The sequence below is a fragment of the Ceratotherium simum genome, chromosome Y, assembly GCF_057802395.1.
Source record: "Ceratotherium simum simum isolate JZ-2026a chromosome Y, ASM5780239v1, whole genome shotgun sequence".
Classification (NCBI taxonomy): Eukaryota; Metazoa; Chordata; class Mammalia; order Perissodactyla; family Rhinocerotidae; genus Ceratotherium; species Ceratotherium simum.
The window spans coordinates 9,248,848-9,266,025 of record NC_141941.1 but is presented as its reverse complement, the minus strand read 5'-3'; the positions used below and the strand labels follow the sequence as shown (position 1 = coordinate 9,266,025).

Here is a 17,178-nt window from a genome sequence, read left to right as displayed (position 1 = left end):
ACAATTATACAGAAATGAATAGGCTTATAATAATACTGTGAACAGCTGTATGCCAAGAGATTTGATAACTTAGATTAAATGGAAAAATTCTTAGAACCAGAACCTACCAAGACTAACTCACAAAGTAATAGAAAATCTGAATAGACCTGTAACTAGTATGGACATTGAATTGGTAATCAACAATCTTCTGAGAAAGAAAAGCCTTGTCCTGAGCCTTCTTTGCTGAATTTCATCAAATATTTAAAAAAGAACTAACATCAGTTCTCACTTTTCTAAAAGAATTGACTATGGAGGAACTCTCCTAATTCATTATTTGAGGCAAGCATTACCCAGATAACAAAGCCAGACAAAGACACTACAAGGAAAGAAAACTACCCAACAATATCTCTGATGATCATTGACCAAAAAAATTCTCAAAAATTATTAACAAACAGAATTCAATAGCATATAAAAGGATTATATACCTAACCAAGGGAGAATTATTCCAGGAATGGAAGAACGGTTTAATATTGAAAAGTCAATCAATGTAATACACCATAGTAACAGAATGACATTTATAAACCACATTATCATCTCAGTTGGTGTAGAAAAAACATTTGACAAAATTCAATACCTTTTTTTGAGAAAAACTCTCAATAAACTAGTAATAGAAGGAAAACACCTCAACATTAAAAGCCATCTATAAGAAGCCCACAATGAACATTATACTCAATGACGAAAGATTGAAAACTTTTCCTCAAAGGTCAGGAAAAAGGCAAATGCTTACCCTGTCCACTTCTGTTCAGCATAGTATTGGATTTTCTAGCCAGAGCAAATAGGCAAGAAAAAGAAATAAATTAGAAAGGAAGAAATAAAGCTATCTCTGTTTGCTGATGATCAGGTCTCATATATAGAGAATCTTAAAAGGTTACATGATAAAATAATTAGAACTAATATATTAATTCTGCAAAGTAGAGCAGGATACAAACTCAACAAACCAAAATCAGTTGCATTTCTATATATAAACATTGAAAAAATCAAAAAGGAAATTAAGAAAATTCCATTTACAATAGCATCAAAAATAATAAATACTTAAGAATTTAAATAACAGAGAAGGTAAAAGACAGTATGATGGAGACTACAGAATATTTCTGAGAGAAATTAAAGAAGGCATAAATAAATGGAGATGATCCTATGTTTGTGGATTGGATGATTTATTGTTGTTAAGATATCAATACTACTCAAAGCAGTCTGTATATTCAATGCAATGTCTTTCAAAATCCAAATGATGTTTTCTGCAGAAAGAGAAAAAAATATATAAAATTCATATGGAATCTCAAAGTACCCCAAATAGCTAAAACAATTTTAAAAAGAAGAAAGCTGAAGGTCACACACTTCCTGATTTCAAAACTTAACTACAAAACTTCAGTAATCAAAAGTGTGTTCCTGGCATATAAATAAAAATATAGATCAATAGAGTGGACTAGAAAGCCCAGAAATAAACCCTCACATATATGCCCAAATTATCTTTGACAAGGAGGTCCAGATATTCAATGAGGAAAAGACATTCTTTGCAGCAAATTGTGCTGGGACTACTAGATACCCAGATACAAAAGAATGAATTTCGACCCCCTCCGTAACACCATGTAGAAAGACTGACTCAAAATGGATACATGACCTACATGTGAGACCAAAAACTATAAAGCTCTTAGAAAAAAAAGTAGGGCAAAAGATTCATGATGTTGGCTTTGACAATGATTACTTGAATAGGACAGACAACAAATGAAGATAGAAACAACAAACGAAATAATAGACAACTTGGACTTCAAGAAAATTTTTTAAAATTGTGCTTCAAAATATTCTATGACCAAAGTGAAAAAGAACCCCATAAAAGGGAAGAAAATATTTGTAAATCATGTATCTGATAAAGGATTTATATGCTGGATATATCCAAAAAAGTCCTAAAACTCAACCACAGCAACAAAAACAAACAGCATGATTCAATTATAGGCAAAAGACTCAAATACACATTTCTCCAAAGAAGCTATACAAATGGCCAATAAGTACAAGAAAAGATGCTCAACATCACTAATCATTAGGAAAATGCAAATAAAAACTACAGTGAGATGCTACCTCACACCTATTATAATGGCTATTATCAGTAAAACAGATAATAACAAGTAGTAGTGAGGATGTGCAGAAATTGGAACCCATGTGCACTATTGGTAGGAATGTAAAATGATACAGCTACTGTGGAAGCAGTATGGTAATTACTCTAAAAATTAGAATTACCATGTGACCTGATAATTCTGTTTCTGGACATATACCTAGGGGAATTAATAGCAGGATCTTGAAGAGATATTTGTACACTCATGTTTATAGCAGCGTCATTCACAATTGTCAAAAGGTGGAAGCAACTGAAGGGTCCATCAACAACTGAATGGATAAGCAAAATGTGGTATAGACATTCAACGGAATATTATTCAGCCTTAGGAAGGAAATTCTAACATATGCTGTACCTCTAACATATGGATGAACCTTGAGGACATTATACTAAGTGACATAAGCCAACCAAAAAGAATAAATAAATATTGTATGATTTAACTTATAAAAAGTTCTTGGAATAGTCAAAATCATACAGATAGAAAATAGAATGGTCATTGCTAGGGACTTGCCAGGAAGGGAGGAATGGGAATTATTGTTTAATGGGTAGAGAGTTGCAGTTTTACAGATGAAAAGAGTTCTGCGGATGGATGGTGGTGATATTAGGACATTATAAAAGTGCTTCATACCCACTAAACTATATGCTTAAAATGGTTAGGAAGGTAAATTTTGTTTCTATATTTTACCATAATAAAGATATTGGAAATAAAGGTGTCTGTAAAGGTAAATAAATGTGCAATTATTAAAGCAAGAATTGTTGTAACTTTGGTGTGTAACTAAACTATTTCATTTTTTGTTTTCTATGTGATGTAAAGGGCGAAGGTATTTTAAAACAACATTATTAATCTATGTTATTGGGTACCTCATGTTTAAAGATGTAATTTGTGACATCAATAACAGAAAGACTAAGAATAGAACTGTATAGAGCAAAGTTTTATGTGTTATTGAAATTAACCTGGGATAAATTCAAACTAGATTTTTATAGTTTTAGAATGTTAAATGTAATGTTCATGGTCATCGCAAATTAGAAAATATTTTAAAATATACACAAAAGGAATTGAGAAAGGAATCATATTGTTTCACTATAAAAAGTTAACTAAAAACAAAAGAAGACAATAATAGAGAAAATGAGGGACAAAAAGTGTATAAGGCTTACAGAAAACAAAAAGTAAAATTGCAGAAGTAAGCTGCTCCTTATTAGTAAATACTTTAAATATAAATGGATTAAACTCTCTAATCAAAAAGACAAAATGACCCAACACAATACAAGAGACTCAGTTTAGATCCAAAGACTCAAATAGGTTGAAGTAGAAAGGATGGAAAAAGCTCCTACATGCAAAGTGTACCCAAAAGATTGCGGGAGTCATTATACTGATCTTTCACAAAATAGACTTTAAGTCAAAAACTGTTACAAGACACAAAGAAAGACATTATCAACTAATAAAAATTTCAATACCCCAAGAAGATATAAAAGGTATAAACCTTTATGCATCTAATAACAGATTATAAAATTATGAAGCAAAAGTTCACAGAATTTTGGTTTGAGAAAGGCACAATTTGACAATCAAATTTGATATTCACATGGAACTCCCTGGCAAATCTGCAGAGCTCAGCAAAGTAACTTGGAATCTCAGGTAACCTCTGAGAATTACTATAAAGAAACCCTAAGTGTTCTAACATTGAAACACATTATTCGGGAATTTAAAGATGTTTTCTCAGAACAGTACCTCAAAGCTCTTATTTTCTTCTCTCTTGTGCCTTCTGTGATGGGACAGCTCAAATGCGATATTTCAGAGGAATACCATGCTCACTTAATTCTGACGCACTCCCAGCTGAGCTTTATTTTTAGAAAATCAAATGGAAATATGAAAGGAAAGATTTAGAGCCTCCACCTACTTTAATGAAGCCTCTGTCTGCCTCACCTTATTTTTTCATAAAATTTATGTGTTTCTGAATGTTGTATGTGTTCTTTCTGCAATGCAAGTTGAAAATGAGTGCTATGAAATGGATGAAAGCTCTCAAAGCATACCTGAGGAACACTTTGAGAGCGCAAAGGTCAAGTAATGGACTTTTCTTAACATAAATTTTTGTATAAATCGTTATCTGGATTTAATGGTGGACACATATCAAACTCTTGATAATGAGATCAGAGCGTCCTACAGTTCACTCAGAAATCACTGAAATTACCTGAGACTTTTAAATAGACGTTCCCTTATGTTTGGAAGAATAGCAGTAAGGTATATGCAGGCCAATTAATCACTGAATATCTCTGTCTTTAAGGCTTTCCATTGAGGAACTAACTACTGATAATCTACCTATTTAAATGGCCCCTGTTTAAACTCTCATGCTCTGAAGCCCTATCTGCTCTTCTAGAAAAAAGCATTGAAAGTGCCACATTTCACTGCTGTGTGATATCTGCTACTGGCACTCTAGAATTGTTTGAGTCATTTAAGACATAACATTTATTATCACTGTGTATCTAATTGCTATTGAATTCTTTTAAGAAATTAATTTTAAGGAGGTGCAGGAGAAAGGAATACGTTTGATAAATGTTAGAGTGAATCTTATGACTGACCTTTGACTAACAGGAGCTTTAAGTATGTTGTTAAAAATCTGTAATGGACGCTTAATGGAATTAATGAATGGTGAGAGAATCTTTTGAGCTTGCCAAACGTGGATTGCAGCATAGATTTTTTCTTTATCAAATGAACTCAAAGGAACAAGTTATGATAAAGTTCAAATGGAAGAGCCTGGCATTATTGTTCCACATCTGGTTGTTTCTGTGTACATTCCTTTATTGATTCTACACTTTCATAAGCTTTTTAGCAGGTATATGTCATACACTTCTGTTTCATAGTCGTGGAAAAATCAGAGGACATGGATACTGACAACTGATTTGTTTGTTTTCTTCTATCATTTTTTCTGAGTATATCTACTGCCTCATCTTGATATATAAGCCAAACCTGGAAATGTCATCAAAATCAGTGTTTTGTCATTTATTTAGGGATAATACAGAAAATATTGCGGTTATTTTTAGTGAAGAAAATCAGGTTGGTATAGTTTATTTCCATCTAAATAAAATGCCAATTTTGTTTAAAATAAAAAACATGACATACTTCTCCACACATACTAGCATGGCTGTCATTTAAATACTTAGCAAATGTTGACAAAGGTATGAAGAAATGGGAAACTATGTGCTTCAGATGGGAATGTAAAATGGTGCATTTGCTGTGGAAAGTAATTCTTCAAACAGTTGACTGTAGAAGTAACATATGACAAAGCAATTTGTGCTTAGGTATATATCCAAAATAACTGAAAACAGAACTCAAACAGATATCGTACACCCATGTTTATAGTAACGTTATTCAGAATAACCATATGGTGGAAACAACCCAAATGTCTATCGACAAATGACTGAATAAAATGTGGTATACATTTACAATGGAAAATTATTCAACCTTAAAGGAATGAAATTCTAATATATGCTACAACATACATGAATATTGAAAACATTATACTAAGTAAAATAAACCAGAGAAGAACAAATATTGTATGAATTTATTATATGAGGTACTTAGCAGACACAAATCCATAGAAACAGAAAGCAGAATAAAAGGCTAATATATTCACGTATAAATACATATGTATGTTCATAAGAAGACATGGGCTGAGGAGAAGGAAAATGGATAGTTATTGTTTAATGGGTGTGGAATTTATGTTGGAGATAAAGAAAATTTGGAGGTCCAGATAATGGTGATGGTTACACAATATTGTGAATTATTTAATATCAATGAATTCTACAGCTTCAAGTGGTCAAAATAATTCATATTGTATTATCTATATTTTTCCATAATACATATTTTTAAGTATTATTACTTAGACCAAAACTTAGTATCCTCTAATGGCTGAAAGTTCTATCTCTTCTGCAGGAATTCCCAAAAGATCTCCTGAGATCCAAGATATGTAGAGACTGAAGTCTGGTTAGGCTAGGTCATCTTTACCGTGCTCTTCTTCTACTCCTGCTTTGGAGACTAGGGTGCAGTGTAGATCCCAATTCCCAATCCATATTTTTCCATGACTCCAAAATCGTTACAGGAAGTTAAATCAGTAAATTCTTCTCGACAAAAGCCAATATTGAGTGTGTATTTTTTTTCCTCAAAATAATTGTAGACTTTAGTCAGGATCTTATAATAATGAACAGTAAGCCATATCTCCTCTTGGTCATGATCATTAACTTTCAAATCCTTTCATAATTGCTGGTCCCTCATGTTTATGCATCTCTGGCCCACAGTTTGGTCTAAGTATTCCGTAAGTTGTTTTTACTTGCTGATCTATTCTGTTTTCTTATACTTATCTCAGTATTCTTATCTAAACCAGGAGTCTGCAAACTATACCTAAAACCAAATCATCTTTTTATAAACAAAGTTTTATTGGAACTCAGCCATGTACATTTGTTTATGTATTGTCTATGGCTTAATTTGCATTATGACAACAGAATTGAGGAGTTAGCTGAATTGTTGGATTGCAGTACCTAAAATATTTACTATTTGGCCCTCCTTTACAAGAAAACGTTTGCCAACCCCTGGTCTAAACCCAGAGCTCTGTTAGAATACAACTTTGCTGAATGCTTCTACCTCTCCCTAGTGATTCACACTCCTGAATACACATGCACACACATATATGCGTGTATCAAATACATAGACCCAGTAGTAATCTAAATTTTTGTTGTTAATGAAAAAATGCTAAACCTCCAGCAGTAGCATTTGTTGGAAAATAAGATGTAAATATGACCAGTGTGTAACTTAATGTCTTCAAAATTATATTTTACTTGCTGTTCATGAAAATATATGTATTTAGTAAAATGACTTGGAAAATTGTTCAGTATTAAGTCTGTTGTGTAACTTGAGATGATAAAAACCTCTTTGGTAAACTAGATTTTTGTTGTATCTTTTTCCTTAAGTCTAGTACATCTGATATCAAAATTCTCCAAACTTGTGCCAGCAGACATTTTGGGGGAACAAATGAAATAACAGTATGGATCTAAAACTTGCTACAGTGATTACTTAACTTTTTCTCAAAATGTTGCTTCTGTAATCTAAAAAGCAGTATTGGCGTAATGAGTGCCCTGTCTTGTTAAATATCAGAGCAAAATCTCTACATCAGAATTCTCTTTTGAGGGGGGCCAGCCCAGTGGCACAAGCAGTTAAGCCTGAGTGCTTCACTCCAGCAGCCCGGGGTTCGCCAGTTCGGATCCTGGGTGCACACAGACGCACTGCTTGGCAAGCCATGCTTTGGCGGCATCCCGTATAAAGTGGAGGAAGATGGGCATGCATGTTAGCCCAGGGCCAATCTTCCTCAGCAAAAAAAAGAGGAGGATTGGCAGATGTTAGCACAGGGCTGATCTCCTCACAAAAAAAAAGAATTATCTTTTGAAAACAAACAAAGCAACAATATTTAAAATAGATTTTTGCAATTTAAAAAGAAAAAACACATCCAACAAATCTTCAGGAGTCTCGATGATACAAACAATAGTTGAAATTTGTCCAATTATTAGCTATGCTTAGGTATAGCAGAGAGAAGTTACCATTATCACTTTATGAATAATATTTATAAATATATATTTCTGTGCATACAGACATCCTGAAATTTACACATTATAGCATTTATAAACCTATTAGAATATAGAAACCCTGAAAATAGAGATTTTTCATGTTGAAATTACGTTTGTTTATTTATCTATTTATTTATTTTCATGAAGAAGATTGTCCCTGCGCTAACATCTGTTGCCAATCTTCCTCTTTTTGCCTGAAGAAGACTGTCTGTGAGCTAACATCTGTGCACATCTTCCTCTACTTTTTGTACGTGGGTCACCGCCACAGCACGGCTTGATGATTGGTGTAGATCCATGCCCAGGATCCGAATTTGTGAATCCTGAGCTGCCGAAGCGGAGCATGTGAACTCAACCACCACACCACTGGGCCAGCCCGTACAATATTTACTTTAATTTCCTAAAAATGACAGAAACACGAGGATTCTTGACTGTCTCTTAACTCAGTGAGGAAAAAGTCCAGCATTTTCCTCAACAAAGAAAAGGACAGTGAAGTTTTTGGTTTCACAACCTATTGAAATGTTGCTTTTAAGGATTTAAAAGGAGTGTTGTATATTTACAACTTGAGACATAAATTAGATGTTCCCTGCTAGAACCCATGGTAGATGAAATTAGCTATAGCTCCCTGCTACCAGATGATATTATGTTTTATCAAATAGCATTTATATTTTACACAGTATCAGTTTTGTTAAGATCAGTTCTCCTAACCAAGAAATCCTTATACTTGAAGCTTAAAATGATAAGTACTATATTTGAAAAGCTGAACAACCATATTTAGAAAAGTGATGCTACAGTTCATTAAATTAAGAAACAGAGAGAGGCCCCACAGAAACCAGACAGCACAGTAATATGATTTGCTTGATTCTTTCTCTTTAGGAACCAAAAATAAAGGAAAGCATAACCTCTTTGGCCCAGATTGGAACTGTATGCCCCCAATGACCACCTTTATTGGGAAAGGGGAACAAGAATCCCAGATAACAATTAGAGATTCAAAACAGAAGACAGCTGAGATTACAGATGGCACCACGTGTCCAACAGACCAACAGCACTGGTATATAGACAACACGTATAATTCAGATGAACTTAACCAGCAGCTGACCCAGCCTGGAGATGCTCCGTGTGAGGCAGACTACAGAAGTCTAGCTCAGCGGTCCCTGTTGACCCTCTCAGGACCAGAAACTCTAAAGAAAGCACAGGAGTCTCCAAGAGAAGCTAAAGTGTCCTTTATTTTTGGAGATCTCACCTTGGATGATGGTATTAATCCCCCGACGCTTGGTTATGAAAGACTATTGGATGAGAGTCCAGAACTGCTGGAGAAGCAGAGGAATCTCTACATCAGCAGTGCCAATGACATGAAAAGCATGGATCTCACTCCAGACGCAGAGAGCATCCAATATGTGGCAAATTCTGTTTATGCAAACATAGGTGACGTGAAGAACTTCGAGGCCGCTGAGGGGATAGAGGAGCCCCTCTTGCACGACATCTGTTACGCAGAAAACACTGATGACGCAGAGGACGAGGATGAGGTGAGCTGTGAGGAGGACCTCGTGGTGGGAGAGATGAACCAACCACCTATCCTCAACCTTTCTGGGTCAAGCGATGACATCATTGACCTCACATCCCTGCCCCCTCCAGAAGGGGATGACAATGAGGATGACTTTCTGTTACGTTCCTTGAACATGGCTATCGCCGCACCCCCACCTGGCTTCAGAGATAGTTCAGATGAGGAGGATTCGCAGAGCCAGGCAGCTTCCTTCCTCGAGGACAAGGAGCCAGGCAGCAGCCTGCAAAATGATGAGATCCCTGTGTCCCTCATTGACGCTGTGCCCACCAGTGCTGGGGGGAATTATGAGAACAGAATGGATAACACTGTTTTTTCCACACCAGAAGCTCTGGAAGCTCTGTGCACATCAGAAGAATAGCAGACCAGAGATAATTCAGGTTCTTTCACGATTTTACATTTATTCACTGATAACCATATTATTTCATCCTTTCAAGCCTTTTGCCCTTGGAGTCCTGTTATGTGATGTTCTCAACTTCATGCATGTCCCATTTCATAAATGTGCTGAAACTACCATGGTAGGTTGTTTGTGTATGTGTTTTCTTTTGTTGTTATTTTTTTAAACATGTGGCACATTTTCCCCTGTTTCTGGAACAACTACGCAATAAACTCAGAGTCTTTACTGAAAAGGGAAAAACTTCGTATTTTTTAAAAATAATATTGAGTCCCATTTTCTTACATGTCTCTGGTATCTACGATGCATCTGTCAATTCTTTCTTGTTTTTTACGGCATGCTGGTGTAGCCGTCTTGCGGGCGTATAGTCCTGAGTCTTCATCAGACTCAGGCAATGAAACTAACTCTTCTGAAATGACTGAGAGTTGTGAACTGGCCACAGCACAGAAGCAGTCAGAAAACCTGTCTCGCATCTTCTTTGCCACTCATGAAGGCTACCACCCCTTTGCAGAAGAGCAGATAGAGTTCCTCACCTCCAAAACTGCTGCTGGGGACGTGCCTTCAAAGTCCCCCATGCCTTGGCTGCCCATCTGGTGACTGGCCTCTCACCCAAAGTTGTGCCTTCCAAGCAGATACTTCACTCAGACCACATAGAGATGGAGCCCGAAACCATGGAGACCAGGTCAGTCACTGACTACTTTAGCAAACTGCACCTGGGGTCAGTGGCACATTCCTGCACCAGCAAAAGGAAAAGCAAGCTGGCCGATGGGGAAGAGAAAGCACCCCCTAATGGGAACATACCAGGCAAAAAACAGCAGCGGACCAAAACACCTGAGGCAGAGGAGGACACCAATGGTAGATTTGGTACTGTGTTGTCAAGGGAGAGTCAACACCTAAGCACTTTTAATCTGGAAAGAATTGCCTTTCTCAAGGACAGCCAAAGATGGTATGTGGCGACTGTTGGGGGTGGTGGTGGCTGAAAAAAGTGCATTGGAAGCAGCAACAGGGATAACCTTTACAAAAGTTTCCAGTCTTGGGACAAGGGATGCTGAAAAGAAGTATGAAGATTCTCTCAATGGAGAAGCCAGTCAAGTTTTAAGACTTGGCCAACAGGACCACTTCTTAACTGACGTCACTTGTGTATCTTCAGCCAAAGACTTAGATAACCCAGAGGATGTTGACCCCTCTACCTGTGACCATTTTTCCAAGCTTCCTGAGGCAGAAGAGAGTGTGGCCCACCTTTGTGACTACCACTTGGCCAACCAGATGTTGTTGTTACAAAGCGAGGCCCATTTTTCTCTACAGAGCTCTCAAGGCTCTTCAGTAGACACAGGCTGTGGCACAGGCAGCAGCAGCAGCACCTGTGCCACACCTGTGGAGTCTCCACTCTACTCCTCCATGGGGAAGCCTCTGATTCCTGAGATGTCAGGGAAAGGTGTGGATTATGTTCTTTCGGAGGAGAGAGCTATTGGGCTTCCCAACCCTGAAGTCACTTTTAAGGAATTACACCCACAGACACAAGGGATGTGTCCGCGAATGACAGTGCCTACTCTGCCCACAGCCATTAATGCCAAACCCCTGTCTGGCACTTTAGGAGATGGATGTCATCGACTCCCTAGGATTAAGGAAACCCCAGGTACAGCAGTGATGAATTTAGCACTTTCCATTAAATGCCAGGGGCATATAAACCCAGTTTACAACAAACCTAAAAATATAAAGTCAGAAGAAAAATACAAGTTATATTTTTGTAAAAGGCTGCAGAATTGTGGCCAGGTTAAGTATCAATCATTGATCTCCAAGTTTTTGATAAATACTGAAGTTTCTGTATCTGCAACAATAGTGGAAATGTCATTGGGGCTTTAGAATCTTGCTCTGTGCTTGCTTTTAGAATTTGGTGGAGCAATACATTTTTTTCTAAATTCTAAGTATAGACTTTTAGCAGTGCCCAGTGTGACTTTTAGTTACAAGATACAATTGCTTAGAGTCACAAAAGTTTGATTTCCTTCTCAAGACATCAAATTTCTAATTTTCTCATTTTGTTATTAATAGGAAAGATAAAATAATAGTTCAGGGTATCATGCAGACAAGGATTGGAGAGATCATTTGCCTCTCAACAATACTTACAGATTTCATTTCTACTCTGTAATTCTTCTCCTAGAGGAACAGTCTACAGTGTCTGGCATACCACAATGTCAGGAAGATTTTATGGGGTGAAAGGGTATGAGAGACCTCCTTTACATTCTCCAAAATAATAAAATATAGACGCAAGTAGAAACACAGTCATCTTCTGTGCCAATTACCATTTTACCACCCAGTGGGTATATATTCTTCTCAGTGATCCATTTAGCCAGCTATCACGTGGCAAAAGCAAATGTTCTTTTATTCTTTCTCTCTTTCTCCCTTCCTTTCTTCCTTTCTTTCTTTCTTTCCTTCTTCCCTTCCCTCCTTCCTTCCTTCCCTCCCTCTCTCCCTCCTTCTTTCTTTCTTTCTTTCTTTCTCTCTTTCTTTCTCTCTTTCTTTCTCTCTCTCTTTCTTTCTCTCTTTCTTTCTCTCCCTCTCTCTCTCTTCCATCCTTCCTTCTGTCCTTCTTTCCTTCCTTCCTTTCTTCCTTTCTTTCTTGATGAAGATTAGCCCTGAGATAACATCCACTACCAATCATCCTCTTTTTCCTTAGGAATATTGGCCCTAGGCTAACATCCATGCCCATCTTCCTCTATTTTATATGGGACGCTGCCACAGCACGGCTTGACAAGCAGTGCATTGGTGCACACCCAGAATCCTAACCTGCAAACCCCAGCTGCTGAAGCCACTATCCCATGGGGCCAGCCTGCTTTTTATACTTTCAAACTTTTATATTTCAAATTATAGGATCAATAGTGTCTTTTCCCTATAGGTTGATAGATGTACATAAGATCTTATAATGGCCAATTTCCATTCCTATCCTTTTTTATTTTTAATTTTTATTTATTTATTTATTTTTCTCTCAAAGCACCAGTAGATAGTTCTATGTTGTAGTTGCACAGCCTTCTAGTTGCTGTATATGTGACGCCACCTCAGCATGGCCGGAGAAGCAGTGTGTCAGTGCGCGCCCGGGATCCAAACCCAGGCCGCCAGCAGCGAAGCGTGAGCACTTAACTGCTAAGCCATGGGGCCGGCCCCTCCTATCCTTTTAATATTATATATGTTTTGAGAACCTACTGGCTTCACTTTCCTTGGGAAACCCAGCTATGGATGTAACCTAAGTAACTCATCATCTGACTAGCAACTTTACCTATAGGTTAATTAAATCACACTATTGAATCATTTATTGTTTACAACAGCTTTCATTTAAGTTACCTCTTGCTTCTCACAAAAGTCCTGTAATATGGAAGTTATTTTCTGATAAAAATTGAGTGACTTACCCAGTGTCTCAAAGCTACCTGACTATAAAACAAGAAGTTACCTGATTTAACCAAAAAAGTTTATCTTATTTAACTTGTGTAAATTAAATCAAGACACATAGTTAAAGAAAGTAATAATCCAAATTAGCTTAACTGTCTTGATAGGAAACTTAAGTATCTTCGATATGTTTTAATAATCTACAAGAAAATGTGTGTTTTCTAAAAATGTGCCTAGGCCTTGGTAGATAAATAGTGAAAGCAAGATAGTTCATGAAATTCCACTGTGTCCTTAAAAAATGCTTAAGATTTCTAGATAATTATAAGTGAATCAGCAGTCTCAGAAATAACAGCTTCCAAAGTTCTTGACCTTTATTGAAGGGAAATATTTTGTTAAGATCTCTGGACAGCTATTAGAAGGAGTGTGACCCTGGGTACACTTTTGGGAAATGACAGCTATCATATAGATATGTAGGGAAATTGACCACCCACGTGCTTGCTTAATGATTCTCTCTGTTTTTCTACTACCACTAGTGTAGCTTTGACAGAGCCTGGGATGGAGAGACAAGGAGGCATGCCTTCAGCTTGGTCTCAATGTCCTGTGGCTGATCCCATCCTGCTACCATCAAACATTCACTCAGAATCAAAGGTACCAATTCTAAATCAAGACCCTAATGGTTTCTCCCAAGAACACCAGACATATGAGGAGACTGTGAGCTGGCAACCACTGGATCTGAGTGTGGGGAGCCTCAGAATACACTCCAGCCAGATGGCTCTGAGATGTAGGAGCAGTATCCTCTCAGGATCTTTAGGTTTGGAGACATGCCAAGAGAGAACCAAGAGTCAGCTTACAGTGTCCTGGTATCAGAGAAGAGCAGGAGACCAACTTAGAAAGGCAAGCAGAACTTCCCCCCTGGGGAAGAAGTTCACCGAAAGATCTCCACAGCTCAATGCACTTTAGCTTTAAAGGCAAGGTTCACAAAAGGCTCCCAGTGCCTCAAAAAGTCTCGTAGCTTTATAGGACATCACCCTTGTGGAAACTGAAGAGCAGCAATTGGAGATGGCAGGGTCTTTTCAGCTACTGCTTCCTGAGCTGAGTGCAGGATGAAGATGGTGATGAGGATGAAGTGGTGGAGGAGACCACCCACCGGGTCTCTTGCCTCTCTCGATTGCAGATGACTCAAGCCATGGCAGAACCAACCAGCCCACCTCTTGCTGTTGGGATTCAGAAGCAAGGAGGGGAGCTGTCCAGAGGTTTAGTGCTGAAAGTCTGGGCGGAAGACCTGAGTGGCCCAGATGATGTGGACTTCAGCAACCTGGCTTTTGATGCCCAGATTGCACAAATAAATGCCCTAAAGGAAAGCACATATGCAATGCCTGATGGGTTCCTCACAGCCCTAAATGATGCCAATGAGCTTCCCCGCCTTGACAGGGCAACTAAGGAGAAAAAAGAGTAGTCATACCCTGAAGTATACGACTTTACACTTTCTCAGTACAAGCAACTGTTATCCATGGAGTCCAGACAGTTAGGAAGTGCCTGTAGGGAAATGGTCATGGCTGAGAAAAGGCCCAGAGGAGATGCTCTTAGCAGTGACTTTCAGCATTCAAGTGCTCTGTTGCCTAATAGAAATTTGCATGCAATTAGTTCAAGTTGTGAATTCAGAAACACAGCGGCAGGAAATTGTAGCAAGAATTGATGAAGTGGTCATAAACTGCATTTGTCTCTTGAAAGCTGCAGAGACAGCCACTGCAAAGACCGCTGAGGATCCTAAAGTTGGACTCTCAACATGACATTCAACCACCATGGCCAGTCTCATAAGCACACTAACACATTCTCTCAAGATGCTTTTAAATAAATAAAGTATGAAAGTCATGTCATCATCTACCTTTTCAAAGTCATACATGAACTTTTATTTACTTTGCTTGTGCAACGAACCTGTTTCCTTTCTTCTCTCTGTATATTTTGTTATTTTATATAAAATAGGAGATAAAAATCACTCTGATGAAATGCTGAAATGTACTAATCCGATCTATTCTGTTTATACTATACATGTACATAAATATATATACATGTATATGCAAAAGAAATATAGAAGAATATGATGCCCTTTTGTTATTTTTTGTATAGTGGAAATTCAAAGTGTATGATGTGAAATTTTCGATTCTACTGTGTTAGAGAAAAACAATAAATCTTATCTCTTTTTCCCCTAACCGTATACTTGGAGACCATATTATTCACCTCTATAAGTGAAAAAAGAGAAATCACAATGTATATATAAACAGTAATTATGTTTTAAAATTATAATTTGCAAGCATTAGAAATAGGAAAAGCGTTTAAAATTCAAGAAGCTAGTATGAATTCCTAGAGAATATATGTTAATGTATATAATTAATATAAATTAATATTTTGGTAAGATTTTTTGGTTATATCATGTTTCCTTCCAAAACTCTTAGATTTTGAATTTGGGCTGAAATGGGTGAGCATAGGGGTGAATTCTACTGTGTCAACATACATGCTCTTCAAAATTTTCAAGAATTAAAATACTTCACAAATAGAGGAACAGAAGGAATGAAGGACAGGTTTCTAGGTAATATGTGGACTTTTAGATGATCTGATTAAAATAAACAAAAACTAATATTACCAAAATTAAATAGATAAAAGGAAAGATCTTCTTTGCATAAATGTCAAAATATATAAACCAAAGCTATGATCTTCCCTCTCCCTTAACTCAAACCTAAAATTCATAATTACCTTTAGAGTGAATGTATGTTTAGTAAAGTATTTGCAAAATTACAAAAAGGAACATTCAATGATCAGCAAAATTCAGTGCAGACTAATTAATGTAAACTACACCAAACATAAGCACCAGTGACTCACACCTCAGATCACAGCTCTCAGCATAGAGCTTGATTCATGACCTTCTCTACTGGAGCCAGTGCTTCCAGGCAATTTTGGAAATACAACTTAACACGAGAACGCTTATAGTTGGAGAAGGAAAGATAAAAGACAACATAAGTAAGAGAATGCCTTTTTTCAGTGGAAATTACATGAGTTAGAATTCTGGAGAAAACAACTGGGAAAAAAAGCAGAAATTGTCAAAGGAGTTGTCTTCTGAGATGGGGGCTGATAGTGTGGAGTTATGCCTATTTGCTGCCAGTACAATCTTGAAAAAGATGATGAAAGTTAGAGTACTCATACTGCCTGATTTCAAAACTTACTACAAAGTTACAGTAATCAAAAACTGTGGAACTGGAGTCAACACAGACATATATACCAATGGAATAGAATAGGAAACTCAGAAATAAACCTTTGCATATTTGATTAACTGATTTTTGACAAGGGTGGCAAGTCAATGGAGAAAGGCTAGTCTGGGAAAACTGGATATACAAATATAAATAAATTATTTTAGATCTTTATTTAACACAACATATACAAAAATATTGAAAAAGAATCAAAGACCTAAACTTGAGAGCTAAAACTATAAAACTTTTAGAAGAAAATATAGAGGAAAAGCTTCAGGACATTAGATTTGGCAATGACTTCTTGGATATGACACCAAAAGCATGAGTTAAAAAGAGAGAAAAAATAGATAAATTGGATTTCATCATCAAAATTTAAAACTTTTTTGCATCAACCAACACTATCAAGACTGTGATAGCATGGCCACATATTGTAAGCAAATATTTGCAATTATATATCTGATAAGGTGTTAATATCCAAAATATATAGAGAACTCTTACAATTCACCACAAGAACAAAACCTATATCAAAAATGGGCAAAGGGCTTTAATAGACATTTTTCCAAAGAAGATATACAAATAGCCAATAAGCACGTGAGAAGATACTGAACCTCACTAGTCATTAGAGAAATGCAGATCAAAACCACAAGAGATACTACTTAACCATTAATATGGCTGTTATCAAAAACTGGAAAATACTTATTGACAAAGGCATGAAGAAATTAGACCCTTGTACCATGCTGATGGAAATGCAAAATAGTATAAACATTGTGGAAAATAGCTTGTCTGGTTATCGAAAAGTGAAACATATAAAGGCCAGTCAGGTGGATTAATGATTAAGTTCATGTGCTCTGCC

General features: G+C 36.8%; 1 pseudogene; it reads left to right on the top strand.

Moving 5' to 3' along the window:
* The first annotated feature begins 10,376 nt into the window (after window positions 1-10,376).
* The window catches only part of LOC147911643 (toll-like receptor 8), a 78,493-nt pseudogene continuing 71,691 nt past the window's right edge, over window positions 10,377-17,178 (top strand).